We start from the raw sequence: 15,516 nt of genomic DNA, 5'->3' as shown, positions 1-15,516 counted from the left end.
GGAGAACCATTCCAAACTCTGCTGGTGTGTGCAACAAGAACTCAAGCCTGAGTGTAGACTTTATAGCTCTGTTCCCTAACATGAAAGAGCACAAAGCTGCATGGTTTTGTATGTAATTCTGATACCCATACATTTTTTTTTTTTACAAGCAGAAGATTTATTCATTCATTATGAATGAATAAATGACTCAGTGAATAGGGAAATATTTAAATATTCAGCCAGAACTTATGAGTCTATTTTATATATCCCAAGCTGAGCTGATTGTGGAAGAATAGAGAATGGAGTCATTTTGACTAATTTGCCTGGGCACAGTATGATAATTCTTCATTTGCTGTTGCTGCTGTTTGTGCTATTTCTAATAGATTTTGGTATCTCCGTTCTTTGTGTTGAATTTCTCAGAAGTGTGGAGAAGTTGAGGCAAGAGTTAAAGTTTATATCATCAATGCAGTCCCTAAAAGCAGGATCTTGGTAAGAGAGGAGAGGAAAGGGGGGAAATAGATTATTTACAAGCCAATCCCTCTTGCTATTCTTAATTGAAACCACAAAGAATGGACCCAAGTTTAACACAGTTTCATGTCTTGTATCATGTGTTTGTGTGCGTGACATTCTGGGGTCATAAAGGTGTTGGCATTGTGTGCACCATTGTTCCTTTTAGAACTCAGTGCAATTCCATTAGGTCTCAGTTTAACCCACCAAACAGTCCGATAGATTGGGAACAATTCGCCTTCCTGGTTTAACTGGGACGGCCTTTACTCAGATTAAAAAGGGTTAAAGTTCCAAGGGAATCACTAACTCTCTTTTGTTGGGAAAAGTCCTCCTAATCTGACATTTCCTCACATTCCAGCCATACCTTTGCTGGAGGAAGTAGGAGATTTCTGGGTCCATGGTATATGATTTAATGATTTGTGGAAGGCAAGAATGTTAACTTAGTTGATTACTCAAAACTGACTGATAAGGTATCAGGCAGGTTAATCTGCTACTTTTCTAACCTCTCTCAGAGAACTTGAACCGAATCCTCCTTCTCCATAGGTCGTCTTTATTGCACTCCACATGGAAGGCTAAGAATTTATGAAAGAAATGAGAATTTTGTTCCTTGTGCTTTCATTTGCTCCATCATTTCATTCCAAGAGCAATAAGCCTTTATTTGTGATAACTAATCCTTCCCTCAACAACTAATGGTGATGTCACAATTGGAATATTTTTACCTCAGATGGATAAAGACCACTGGCAGATAGATCCTGTTTACACTGAGAAAGAAGGTTTAGCAATAAGGGTAAAGAGTAAGGCATTCTAGATTGAACTCAAACACCAATTGTTATCAAAGTGTTATCAGAGAGACACACATCCAGGGATCCTGTGATCTACAGAGTTGCTTTTTCCTCTGTCCTCATTCCTTCTAGCCATCTCCTCCATGGAATTCTAGAACCCCAGATCTAGAATAACCACAAAAGCGCAACTGCAGAAGTTTAGGAATGCTCTGCTTAGCATGGTCTGTGAAACCTGTTTATTTTTTAAACTTTTTTATTTTTCTATAATATTACATTAGTTTCAGGAGTACAGCATAGTGATTCAATATTTTTATAGATTATACTCTCTTTAAAGTTATTACAAGAGAATGACTATAATTCCCCATGTTATACAATATATCCTTGTTGATTTCTATTTTATACATAGTAGTTTGTATCTCTTAATCCCGTACCCGTATCTTGCCCCTCCTCCTTCCACTACTTTGTTTTCTATAACTGTGAGTCTGTTTCTATTTTTTACATGCATTTATTTGTTTTATTTTTTAGATTCCACATATATATGATAGCATATAGTATCTGTCATTCTCTGTCTGACTTATTTCACTCACTATAATACCCTCTAAATCCATCTATGTTGTTGCAAATGGCAGAATTTCAATTTTTTTTCTATGGCTGAGTAATATTCCCTTGTATATATACACCACATCTTCTTTATCCATTCATCTATTGATGGGCACTTGTGTTGTTTCCATGCCTTGACTGTTGTCAGTAATGCTGTTATGCATTTAAAGGATCATACAACATGATCAAGTGGGGTTTATCTCAGGAATGCAAGGATTCTTCAATATATGCAAATCAATCAATGTGATAAACCCTAATAACAAACTGAAAGAGAAAAATTATATGATCATCTCAATAGATGCAGAAAAAGATTTTGACAAAATTCAACAACAATTTATGATAAAAACCCTCCAGAAAGTAGGCATAGAGGAAACTTACCTCAACATAATAAAGGCCATATATGACAAAAAACAGCCAACTTCATTCTCAATGGTGAAAAACTGAAAATATTTCCTCTAAGATCAGGAACAAGACAAGACTGTCCACTCTCACCACTATTATTCAACATAGTTTTGGAAGTTTTAGCCACAAAAATCAGAGAAGAAAAAGAAATAAAAGGAATCCAAATCAGAAAAGAAGAAGTAAAGCTGTCACTGTTTGCAGATGACATGATACTATACATAGAGAATCCTCAAGATGTTACCAGAAAACTACTAGAGCTAATCCATGAATTTGGTAAAGTAGCAGGATAAAAAATTAATGCACAGAAATCTCTTGCATTCCTACACACTAATGATGAACAATCTGAAAGAGAAATTAAGGAAACACTCCCATTTACCACTGCAATGAAAAGAATAAAATACCTAGGAATAAACCTACCTAATGAGACAAAAGACCTGTATGCAGAAAACTATAAGACACTGATGAAAGAAATTAAAGATGATACAAATAGATGGAGAGATATACCATGTTCTTGGATTGGAAGAATCAATATTGTGAAAACGACTCTACTACCCAAAGCAAATTACAGAGTCAATGCAATCCCTATTAAACTACCAGTGACGTTTTTCACAGAACTAGAACAAAATATTTCACAATTTGTATGGAACCACAAAATACTCCAAATAGCCAAAGCAATCTTGAGAAAGAAAAACAGAGCTGAAGGAATCAGGCTCCCTGACTTCAGAGTATACTACAAAGCTACAGTAATCAAGATAGTATGGTACTGGCACAAAAACAGAAATATAGATCAATGGAACAGGCTAGAAAGTCCAGAGATAATCCCACACACATATGGTCACCTTATCTTTGATAAAGGAGGCAGGAATATACAATGGAGAAAAGACAGCCTCTTCAATAAGTAGTGCTGGGAAATCTGGACAGCTACATATAAAAGAATGAAGTTAGAACAATCCCTAACAAACACCACACACAAAAATAAACTCAAAATGAATTAAAGACCTAAATGTAAGGCCAAACACTATAAACTCTTAGAGGAAAACATAGGCAGAACACTCCATGACATAAATCACAGCAAGATCCTTTTTGACCCACCTCTTAGAGAAATGGAAATAAAAACAAAAATAAACAATGGGACCTAATGAAACTTAAAAGCTTTTGCACAGCAAAGGAAGCTATAAAGAAGATGAAAAGACAACCCTCAGAATGGGAGAAAATATTTGCAAATGAAGCAACTGACAAAGGATTCATCTCCAAAATTTACAAGCAGCACGTGCAGCTCAATATGAAAAAAAAACAAACCACCCAATCCAAAAATGGGCAGAAGACCTAAATGGACATTTCTCCAAAGAAGATATACAGATTGCCAACAAACACATGAAAGGATGTTCAATATCACTAATCATTAGAGAAATGTAAATCAAAACTACAATGAGGTATCACCTCACACCAGTCTGAATGGCCGTCATCAAAAAATCTAGAAACAATAAATGCTGGAGAGGGTGCGGAGAAAAGGGAACCCCCTTGCACTGTTGGTGGGAATGTAAATTGATACAGTCACTATGGACAACAGTATGGAGGTTCCTTAAAAAACTACAAATAGAACTACCATACGACCAAGCAATCCCATTACTGGGCGTATACCCAGAGAAAACCATAATTCAATAAGAGTCATGTAGCATAATGTTCATTGCAGCTCTATTTACAATAGCCAGGACATGGAGGCAACCTAAGTGTCCATCAACAGATGAATGGATGAAGAAGATGTGGCACATATATACAATGGAATATTACTCAGCCATAAAAAGAAATGAAATTGAGTTAATTGTAGTGAGGTGGATGGAACTAGAATCTGTCATACAGAGTGAAGTAAGTCAGAAAGAGAAAAACAAATACCGTATGCTAACACATATATATGGAATCTAAAAATAAAGAAAATGGTTCTGAAGAACCTAGGGGCAGGACAGGAATAAAGATGCAGGCATAGAGAGTGGACTTGAGTACATGAGGAAGGGGAAGGGTAAGCTAGGATGAAGTCAGGGAGTGGTATGGACATATATACACTACTAAATGTAAAATAGATAGCTAGTGGGAAGCAGTCACATAAAAAAGGGACATCAGCTTGGTGCTTTGTGGCCACCTAGAGGGGTGGGATAGGGAGGGTGGGAGGGAGACGCAAGAGAGAGGAGATATAGGGATATATGTATATGTATAGCTGATTCATTTTGTTATAAAGTAGAAACTAACACACCATTGTAAAGCAATTATACTCTAATAAAGATGTTAAAAAATAATAATAATGCTGCTATGAACATTAGCGTGCATGTATCTTTTCAAACTAGTATTTTCATTTTCTTCAGATATAAGTGCAGGAGTGGGTTTGCTGGATCATATGGACTGTTTATATGTGTTCGTGAGGAGATATCTCTCTGAAATGAGCACATAAAGAAGTTTTTGCTTTATACACTTTTATTTCAGGAAATGAGAAGGTTTAAGTTGAAAGCTTTAAACATGAATCATAAATTGCGATGGTCTCAATTGCACCCTAGAAGCAGTTGACATTTTGCCAAAGGATGTTTCTAAATGATAAAATAACCCTTTGTGAGGGCGTATAAAATTCCACAATATGATTCAATCTCATATTAGAGATTAAAAACTCTACCAATAAGAATATATAAATATATCATTTATACTAGTATATACAGAAAATATACATTCAAGAGTAATTTAACTTAGACCACCAATAAATGTTGAGGCAATTCAAAATCATCAGCTCTTCAACTTCTCTGCTAATTTTTTATTACTATTAATACACACATGTATGTGCATGCAAAAGCATGTTATCTATAGATTATTTTTCAATTTAAATGGGTGAGATACTTGTGACAAACAAATGCAGACTTCACTTGTTGGATCAGTGGGAAATAAAATTCAGATTTAAGTACTATCACTTAAAGCATTATGTTATTAACATTTACAACAGGCACAAAAAAATGCCATAACATTGAAGACCAGGAAAAGCTCAATAAAGTTTGGAAATAGGAGTGGCTCTATAAAAGGACATGATAAATCTTTAGCACCAAGTCATGTGGACTTCAGTAAGAATTAGATTGTAATTATGTGCTTAGTGCCAATATTATTCATTTACTGACAATGAGAAAAATGAGAATCACTGTGTACTCACTTAAGTCTTTTAAGCCCAATTTCATCCTAGTTGCAGAGTCTTGAAGCCATCTATAAATAAGGCGGCCCCTGAAGATATATGGATAAAGTAAGCCACCCACCTGTCACCAGGTAAAGGAAACTTTCATTCCCATTTACTTAGGCATGCACAGAGGACTTTCCAACAGGCTTACACAAGCAGGGTATCTAATCTCCTTGGCTTTCTAATCAGCCTTGTCCCTGAGTTTTCATTCACTCCCTGTTAAAAATGAATATGCAGAATTTATTCTACACTAGGGTGTTGCTAGTGACAAAGGAAGAAGAGATATGGCCGATTAAATTTCAATATTCCTAACTATCCCAAACTGCATTATAGTGAAAACAACACACAGAATGCCTCACTTCTGTAGTGTCCTAATTATCTAAGGCATATAGTGCTAAGTAGCACTTCATTACTTAATGATTATTAAGAAATGAATTTTCTCAACCCTTGGGCTTCTTTGAAACAATCATTACGCCTTGTCGATTAGATAGTCAGCTATAAAGCAGAAGGTCACAATCTTCACAGTGCTCTGAGATGGATGGAGGCAGGGGTGTGCTGAAGCTGCAGAGGCAAGTCAGGCCCAGGAAAATCAAAGCACGTGAGAAAGGAGGGAGAGAGAGAAGGGACTGGAAAGAGAAGCCAGGGCTAGAAAGGAAGGAATGTGTGTTCCTCAGGGCATGAATCTCTCAGCCAGCCTGGCTAAGTTTCCTAAAGTAGCTCTGCAACCTCCTGGCTGTGTGACATTGGTTATGTTACTTAACCTCTCTGATTCTCACCTCATCGCCTCTAAAATTATAATGTTATTGCCTTCAGAGTGTGGTCATAAAGACATAATTATATAATGTATGTGAATCATTTAGCAAAGTGCCTAAAACAAACTCAATAAACTGATGGTGTAATGTCAAAATTATTATTATTAGAGTGAGCTTTAAAAGCTAGTCCTGTGATAAAATACATATATGCCCCCAAAATTCTGTGAAATGAAGCCAGTTGTAACCATGGTGACATGTATGCAAAGTGTTCACTTTATGAGGAATTCCTATTCATTAATTCATTTGTTTAACTAGTATTTATTTCTCAACCACATTACTCCAGGAACTGTTCTAGTCATTTGGAATACAAAAATGAATAAAGCAAGAGTGCTTGCTCTCAAAGAGCATCTAGCCTACAAGGGAGATAGCACATAAATAATTATGATAAAATATGGGAAGTAAAATAAGGTTGTTATAGCAACCTTAAAGTGTGGACGGCAACCTGGAAGCAAGGCCACTAACTCGCACTGTGGGAGTCTGGAAAGCCTGCTTGGAGGCAGCACCCAATTTCAGTCTTGTAAGATGAGTAGAAGTTCTCCATACTACAAAACAGAGAAAGAATATTCCAGTTAAAGGGACAGCTTCAGCAAAATTACTAAGCCATGAAACAGCACCGTGTGTGAGAAGAGTGGAAATCACCAGAATTCCACCCACACAGGGAATCGTGGGAGATGAGGCTAGACAATTACGTAAGATAATTACATATAATGAGTTGCAGGTATGGGAAAAGGAGGTGAGAGGGAGGCAGAGTTTGGAGATGAAGAAGCTGGTGCGATCACTGATGTGAGCCTGGAAGAAATGGGAGGAGACAGAAGTGATCAGTGCTCAGGTGGTTTGGTCTGGCCTTAGCAGAAGGAGCGAAACCTCATCATCTGAGAATGTAGAGGAAGAAGGAAGTAAAGATGGGTGTGGGTAAAGATAAGCTTATAGATGGTGAAAGATAGAAGGAGTTCACCTAGGAGAGCTTCTCTAATTTTAAAGTAATAGAAAGAAGCCTACTCATTGAGATTAAGAGTGTGGGCATGAACTGAATTGGAGATTTGAGGAGGGGGTGAAAGTCCTGAAGAGTGGCTCAAGGAACTGAGCAACTATGAATGAATGAATTGTCGAGTTGTGCAAGATCCCGGTTGTGGTGGTACCAGTTGGCACAGTTGGATAATTTTCTCTAGCCATGTTCAGTTTCCCAGGTTTAGGAAAAATAAGGGCAAATGACTGTACTGCTCCAGATGTAGCCTGAAAAAAATGGGAACACAAGGAATTTGAGAGCTTGTGAGAGAAGAGTTGGGACAATCATATAGAAGACCCAGGCTATGTACACAAGGACAGGAGGTCAGGAGACAGAGGAGACATCAAGGATGGAGTCATTGAAAGATCAACGATCAATGTTGGGAGAGCAGAGGGACTTGGAAAGACAGAAGGTCAGAGAGGAGGGTATCAGGGTTTAAGTTCTCTGATACACCATTCTGGGTAGTAGCTGAGCCTAGGGCATTGCTCTTGGAATGGGTAGCTGCAATGGAGTGGAAGTAAAGTTCATTTACATTTTTAAAAAATAAGTAAGGAACTGAGAGGGCAGGTACTGGATGGACTAGCTATATGGACATTGTAGACTGATCGCAAGAGGTAGATTGGAAATCATGATTATGTTTCAAGTGCCCATCTTCACCAAATGATGGGATGTGTCAGATTGCAAATGACAATGACAAGGGCAGGGAGGTGGGGATACAGTCATGTGGCTTGAACTTCAAAGAGGGATGAGCAAGGGTGAAAAAGAAGTTTTGGAGCCATGAAAAGGCTACCCATCACAATGATATAGAACAGGGGATCTGAGCCAATGGCACATAGGATTGTTAAGTTCTGATGGAGAGTGGGGAGAAGAGGAGCCCTGGCCAGAGAAGACAGTCTGGATGTGGTGGGGAAGGAAACAGCTGGGGGTGGAGGTGGCTGGAGAATTCTGGAACCAGGCTACTCTAAGTGTGATCTAAGACCAGCAGCATCAGCATCACCTGAGAACTTGTTAGCAATGCAGGATCTCAGGCCCCAGCCCCAACCTCCCGAATCAAAATCAGTATATTAACAAGATCCTCAGGTAATTTGTGAGCCAATTAAAATTCTAGAAGCACTCAAGAAATTAATCTTCTCCAAGGAATAATAAAATGGTACACTCAACTCAGGATATAAAAGCACCGTAAGAATACCAGTTTTAATTCCTTGTAGGATCAATGAATCGATCCCTGTCTTACAGTTATTTATGCCCATTGAAAGAGTGTCAGTGACCAATAGGTTTCTTACCTTGACTTCAGAGAGAGGGAAAAGACAACAAAAAGACATTTCCTAAGGGGTACGTTGCTTTCAGCCCTGGAGTTTGTTGGGGAGCCAGCAGCCAGGGCCAGGGTGCAGACCCCTCCACCACTCTGCCTTCTAAGCATCGAACCATACTTCCTCCTTAACCAGTCAGTCCCTCCTGGCCAAAGAGCAGGGAAGAAACCATGCCAAGGAACCGGTAATTGTACAGCTTTCCAGTATACTGCTCCAGATCATGTAACAGACATGTCAAAGCCTACTTTCCCCTCTGAACATTCAGCAGTGACCAAATGAGCTGGAGGAAGTGGGAGAAATACCTTGAAAAATCCTGGGCTGCCCCTCAGAGACTAATAAATAATTACTAATGGGAAAGAAAACAGAGGAAAGAGAAAAAGCAAAGTAGCGGGAAAGACAGACAGAATGGACTCTGACCCACAAGAGAGGAACAAACTGGGGGTTAAGTGCAATCGAAAAAAAATCTAACACACCAAAGAGCAGTGACCCAAAGACAGCAAAAATAAAGACAGAGAGTAAAGCTTGGTGGGGAGACTTTCTGTTCTCACATTTGATCCCTCTGCTCACAGCATTTCAATGACTTATTGAAGCTTAGAATCGGACTGTTAAATCATTCAACATATGAGATTTGTCCTAAGTTAAATGGATTGCTTCCCCTTGTAGGTTTTTCGATGCTGGCTTATTTTTAAGGAGAGAATTGGAGGGTTTCTGCTAAATTATTGATGGGTGGGAGACTTTAACCCAGGCAGCAGAAATGACCGAATGGAGAAGCATGGGCAGGTGCCACACTGTAATTTGTCCACCTCTTAAATTATGTAGCATATGTATCACAATATATTTAATTTAAAACCTGAAGTATGACATTCAGTAAATAATTCATACTGGCTGTTTCATTAAGTGTGAGCTGAGGCTTAGGATAATGATATCCAATTTTAACTTGTGCCTCATTTAAATACAGATGTACAGAAGGGAATTTCTTTAGCACTGCTATAGACAAAGCATGCATGCTGTGTAGGAAACTGGACCTGAATCTCTCTCTCTCTCTCTCTCTCTCTCTCTCTCTCTCTCACACACACACACACACACACACACACACACGCACACGCACACACACACACACACAATTTCCCCAGGATAAAAATAAATAATGCATTATTTTTTAAATGGATTTCATTCACCCTTCTCCTGCCTAAGTTATTTAAAATGTATAACTGATAGATAATTATCTCATTAAGGGTACTATTTTCTTCTCACAGAAGATTCTGATCCCAAGAACATGTCTGGGATTTTAGGGATGAGTGTTATTCATAGGGTGAAAATCCATAAAACACCTCCTTTAAGTCTTCCTTTTCCATATCTTACAGGGAACTCGCAGCCCAGAGATAAATCTCCGATCTAGTTCTGGGACACTATGCACACACATTTGAAAATTGGAATAATCATGCAAAAAAAATGTTTGCAACATTTCAAGCAATGTGCATTTTAGCTGCCAGTGTCCGATGTTACCCAAATATGTTCTATGATTTTGTAGAAAGGAAGGAACTTGGGACTGATGCAGCGACAAGCATCTGAGCTGAAAAACTTGGGCAGGAGATAATGTCTTTCTTATTCCTTCTTACATCTGTTATCACATTGCCTTTTCTAACATTTTTTTCTTCATTAGCTGAACAACCAACCATGTTAACATCTTACTTTTTATTTTGTGGAAATTTTGGAGAATATGCTCAAAATATGATTCCCTCCTCTCCCCCCTTCCCTCCCATATCATGTTTGAGATAATAAAAGTATAAGAAATGTTAATTGATGCATCTGTCAATAAGATTGAGTTTGGAAAATATGGACATTGGTCTGTAAAGTCCCAAGGTAAGCTGTTTTTAAGTTTGGTGCACCCAAAACCATAATTTTTTTAAACCTTTATCTTAATGGATGTATTCATTTAATACATATTTATAGATAGAGAGAATACAATATATGCACAAAATACTTCAGCCTTGTAATAAGAAATGAATCCCTCAGGTAAAATAGCCACTGTGCATGAGTCTATGCAAGGTCAGGTGTCAACTGTATCTAAAGGTTGGGATTGAGAGACAGGAAAGACCATTTCTGGATAGAGCAATTAGGGAAGAGTAATGAAGGAAGACTATCTTGTATGAGTCTTGAAATAAGGCAGGGTTTTATTAGTCAGACATTGAGAGAGGGAGATGTCACGCACAAAGACACAAAACCAGGAAAGACAAGGAACAACTGGGAACAAGAAGTTAGAAAATGGGCTTTGCACAGAGCAATGGAAGGAGAAAAACATTACAAATGTAGGTGGAGATCGATTTGGGGGGACTTTGAAGCCAGACTGGGGAGGTGAAGGCATTGGGTGAGTAGTGGGGAGCCTTGGAAAAGGAGTGAAGTGGAGAAAGATATAGTCAAAATACACATTCAAAAGATTACTCTGAGGAGGAATGCAGAATTTGTTGGAGTAGGGAGGGGCAGTGAGTAAGCAAGTCCTTTAGGAGACACTGCCATGCATTTCAGGTACAAGTACCTGAACTACTGTGGTGATAATGGGAGCTTGCCGTCTCTACCTTCTTGCCTCTAGGTCAATTCTCAACCTACTGTTATCTGGCTTCCTCTACTCAACATAGCCCAAACTGAATTTGTCTTTCTCACAAACCTACTTCTCCCCATATTGTCCACATCTCACTTATGACACCACCTACAGTGCCAGCAGTTAGAAATTTCCAAGTTAAGCCAACTCCTTCCTCTGCTGAGCCTTCTTTTATCCAATAAACCTCAAGTTCTCTTTATCTATCCACATAAATATTTCCTAAATCTAATCCTTGTGGCAATTCCACTATCCCTACCTAGCTCATCTAACATTTGCAATAGCCTTCTATTTGGTCTCTCCACATCTCGCCATGACAAATAGTATAGTGGTTCAACATTTGGACTTTGATATCAAACTGTCTGGGCTCTCACACTTCTTTGCTATATGTCCAGGAAAAAGTTTCTTCATTTATTTCTGTCTCTCTTGTTTCATATGTAAAATTGTAAATCATAGTAGCCTATCTACTAAGGCTGTTAGGATAATTAAATGAGCTAATGTTTGTATAGCACTTAGAATGGCATCTGGCATGTAATAGGTGCTATGTAATGTTTTCTGTTTTAGTTAAAAAATAATCCACCCTCCCTACTAGGAGACATCTAGGCATGCCTCTTTTCCCAAATTCTGTAGGCTAAATGCTAAGCTGCATACATCTATGGTGTACAAACTTTCTCATTGTCTAGACCCTGCTTAATTTTCCCATTTCATCTCCTACCACCCCTAACTTCATAATTTAAGCCCAGATAATATTGAACCACACATAGGCCCCCCAGATCCACCACACTCAATCACGTCTTCCTGGTTCTCCTCAGAAGAGTTTGTCTGCTAGTTGTGTTCCATCTCCTTTTCCCTGATACTGCTTACTCATTCCTGAAATGTCAGCTCAGGCATCATTTCCCCCAGGCATCCTTCTGAGAATGCCCAGGTTGGGCTATGTGCCTCTCCTCTCCACCAACAAGATAATTTTATCACAGCATGTATTGTATACTGCTGAAGTCATCTTTATGATCCTACTCCCAGATCAGACTGAAGACTTCTCGAGGTCACGGGCTGTGTCTTATCCCATTGTAAATCTCACAAAAAGAAGGGCCATGATAGATCTATAGTAGGTTTTTATAAACACTTATTGAAATAAAGGAAAAAATTCAACAGGCTTGGCAGTTAACTAAATATGGAATTAGTGAGAAAGAGAGGTTGGAAGCTGATTCCATGGTTTGAAGTCCAAGTTACCTTAAGAATCTATGTCATATTTATAGAAATGGGGAAGTCAGAAGGAGGAAATTCTATGAGAGAAAAGAAAAAGAAAAACCTTGATAAGTTAATTTTTAACCAAACTAGTTTTGAGATGCCAACAAAACAGTCTGAAATATGGGCTGTGTGATATGGGGAAGAAACCATGGTAGATTTGAGATTGACTGTGTTTATCATATTTCACTAGATTATGCTGCATAACAAACATCCCCCAAGTCTCAGTGACTTGTAACAACAGAAGGCTCTTGTTGCTCACCTAAGTAACATGTCACCTGTAAGTCAGCTGCAGCTCTGTGGTTCTGCTGCTCTGTTCCAGACTACATGTGGATTTGGTACACACTGTTCTCAAGGTGAAAGCTCAGAGTAAGTGGAGTACAGAGCCAAAGACATAAGCACATTTAAAACCGATGCTCAGATGTAACATATATAATATCTACTCACATTCCATTGGCCAAAGCAAGTCATATGGTCAGGCCTGTAGTCAGTGGTGTGGTGAAGCATGGCAAGGACATGGCAGAGAATGAGATATTATAAACAAATAATGCACTGCAGCACAGTGGGGCTAGCTGGGATTGTGTAGGTAGATCTGATCGTGCACTTGATTTCTAATTGGAGGGGAAAGAGAAACCAATGAAGGAAGAAAGGAAGTAACGTAAAGTCAGTCCAAGAGATAAAGAGAAGGACAAGAATAATTGATTATAGTGCAAGTCAAAGGAGAAAACAGTTCAAGAAGAGGTGGCCATATGTTCCAATACTGCAGTTGTCAGTGAAAATGAGGATGCCATGTGACTGTGATGAGGAAAATGGGGACACCGGAGAGAAGAGGTTCATTACCTATGCTGAACCTATTTCTGCACGTATTCTGAGAAAGTTGGCTAATCTAGGCTTAGGGTGACACTCACAGGAGATGGCCTAGAATGGTTTTGGACACTAAGTTCCACAGCAGCTGAGTCGTGTGTACCAGAAGATAAGAAACTAAAAGCATATAACATAGCACTCCTAATTATCATCAAGTATTAGGAAGATTGTCACACGGGGGTGGGGTGACACCTCCAAGTCCTGGGTCAGTCTAGAGAGGAAGATTCCTGACAGTTGCTGGATAACCTAGAGGCAGATTTTTGCTCAGTTAAGAAAACAATGTTCTACAGCCTGGAAAGTCCAACAACGGAATGGTAACATTCATGAAATGACCACCTCCCAACAATAACCACCACTGGAATTTTCAAGCAGAATTTAAATGACCACACAACAAATATGCTGTGGAAAAGTGCATGATGCACTGGATAAAAAGTTAGGCCAATAGATTTTTACTGTCCCTTTAAAGTATAAACTTTATACTTTATGATTTATGATCATCATATGAAATATGTTGGCTCCCTTATATCCACCACTTACTTTTTTGTTTCTCTAACTCCTTGCAAATAGATTCAGCTCTATTTTCCCTATTAAATAAGTGTTTTCAGGTATCTGAATGTTATGGTTTGAATTGTGTGTCTGTAAAAGGTATGTTGAAATCCTAATCCCCAGTATTTCAGATGTGAGCTTTTTGAAAATAGGGTCTTTGTAGATGTAGTTAAGAAGAGGTCAGACTCGAGTAACCTTGGCCCTTAACCCAATATGGCTTGCGTCCTTAAAAGAAGAGAAGAGACACACTCAGGGAGAAGGCCATGTGATGAGAGATGTGGAGATTAAAGCTGCAAGCCAAGGAATGCCAAGGATTGCTGGAAACTATCAGAAGCTGGGAAGAAACAAAAGATTCTCCCCTATGGGTTTCAGAGGGAACATGGCCCTGCCAACAACTTGATTTTGGACTCCTAGCTCCAGACCTATGAGAGAATAAACTTCTATTGTTTTAAGCCACCCAGTTTGTAGTACCTCCTTAGGCAGCCCTAGGAAATGAATACACTGAAACAGATTTCTAAAAGCAGCAAAATATCTTTTGAAATGTCTGCTGATGATTTTGTTGTAATTAATTTTAATTAGAGTAGGATTATTTTTCTTGAAGCCACACACTTCCATGAGTATGAAAGACAGATAAAATTCTACCTCCTATGAAGATGCAGGAAAAAAAAGTATTCAGTATTATAACATCTGCCTTCCTATGACTTGTCATGAATGAAGTAATATTGCTCTAAGAACGCTCTTTGTGAAACTTACTTTGACTCTTTTAAAGATTTGAGCTCTAGCTTGGTGGGAAAGTTTTCTTGAGATGTTTAGTAGTTGTCATTGTTTTAAGGAGAGAGGGAAAATACAGATTCTCATTTGATTAAAAAAAAATACTTTTGCTTGTTCTGTTAAATGCAGCTGCAGTGGAAACTTTGTATTCCATTATTTACATTTTCCTGGGAAGCACTTGGCTTCCGGAGGTACAAAACAAAGGACATTAGGCTTTCAATCTAATCAAAAGGGTGTGTCTTTCAGACAGGTGATTGCAGAATGTGGACTTGGCAGCCATCGTGGAATGCTCATACAAGTACATATGTGGGCACAGACATGGAGATCAAGATACAGAGATGTCTGGAAGCAGAGCAACCCTTGCAGCCACTAATGCTCAATAAAGCCACTTTAGCTTACAGGGAAGATTCCAAGATGTGTTCAAGGGCAACCAGACCAAGCATGGACATGTCTGAATTCTACTGAGCTCATTAAGTGCTCTGTAAGCACCCACTATGTGCATCTGTTGGCCACAGTCACCTGGAGGTTATACATGATATATCCATAACATTGAAGTACATAGGAGTTGTTCTCACCACTTTCTAGATGAGACAAGCAAGTCCAAGACAGGTACTGTTATCTTTCTAGTGTCATATAACCAGTAAATGGCAGAAGGGGGCCTGGGACCCAAGTCTCCTCCTTCCTAGTGACTTACCTACAATCAAAAAATATGAAAACCATGGTTCATTTTCATATACATTTGTGTACAGAACACATCACTTTGCACAACTTGTACACCCTCACTCTCACAGGAGTAAGTCTCAACCCAGACTCTGGTATGCTGAAGACGTTCTCCTAACAGCTTTGTTTTACGTTAAGCCAGGATTTCTCTTCTACTTTGAAATGCCACCAACA

The sequence above is a fragment of the Kogia breviceps genome, chromosome 14, assembly GCF_026419965.1.
Source record: "Kogia breviceps isolate mKogBre1 chromosome 14, mKogBre1 haplotype 1, whole genome shotgun sequence".
NCBI lineage: Eukaryota > Metazoa > Chordata > Mammalia > Artiodactyla > Physeteridae > Kogia > Kogia breviceps.
The sequence above is the reverse complement of the archived record's forward strand: the minus strand, read 5'-3'. Positions refer to the sequence as shown.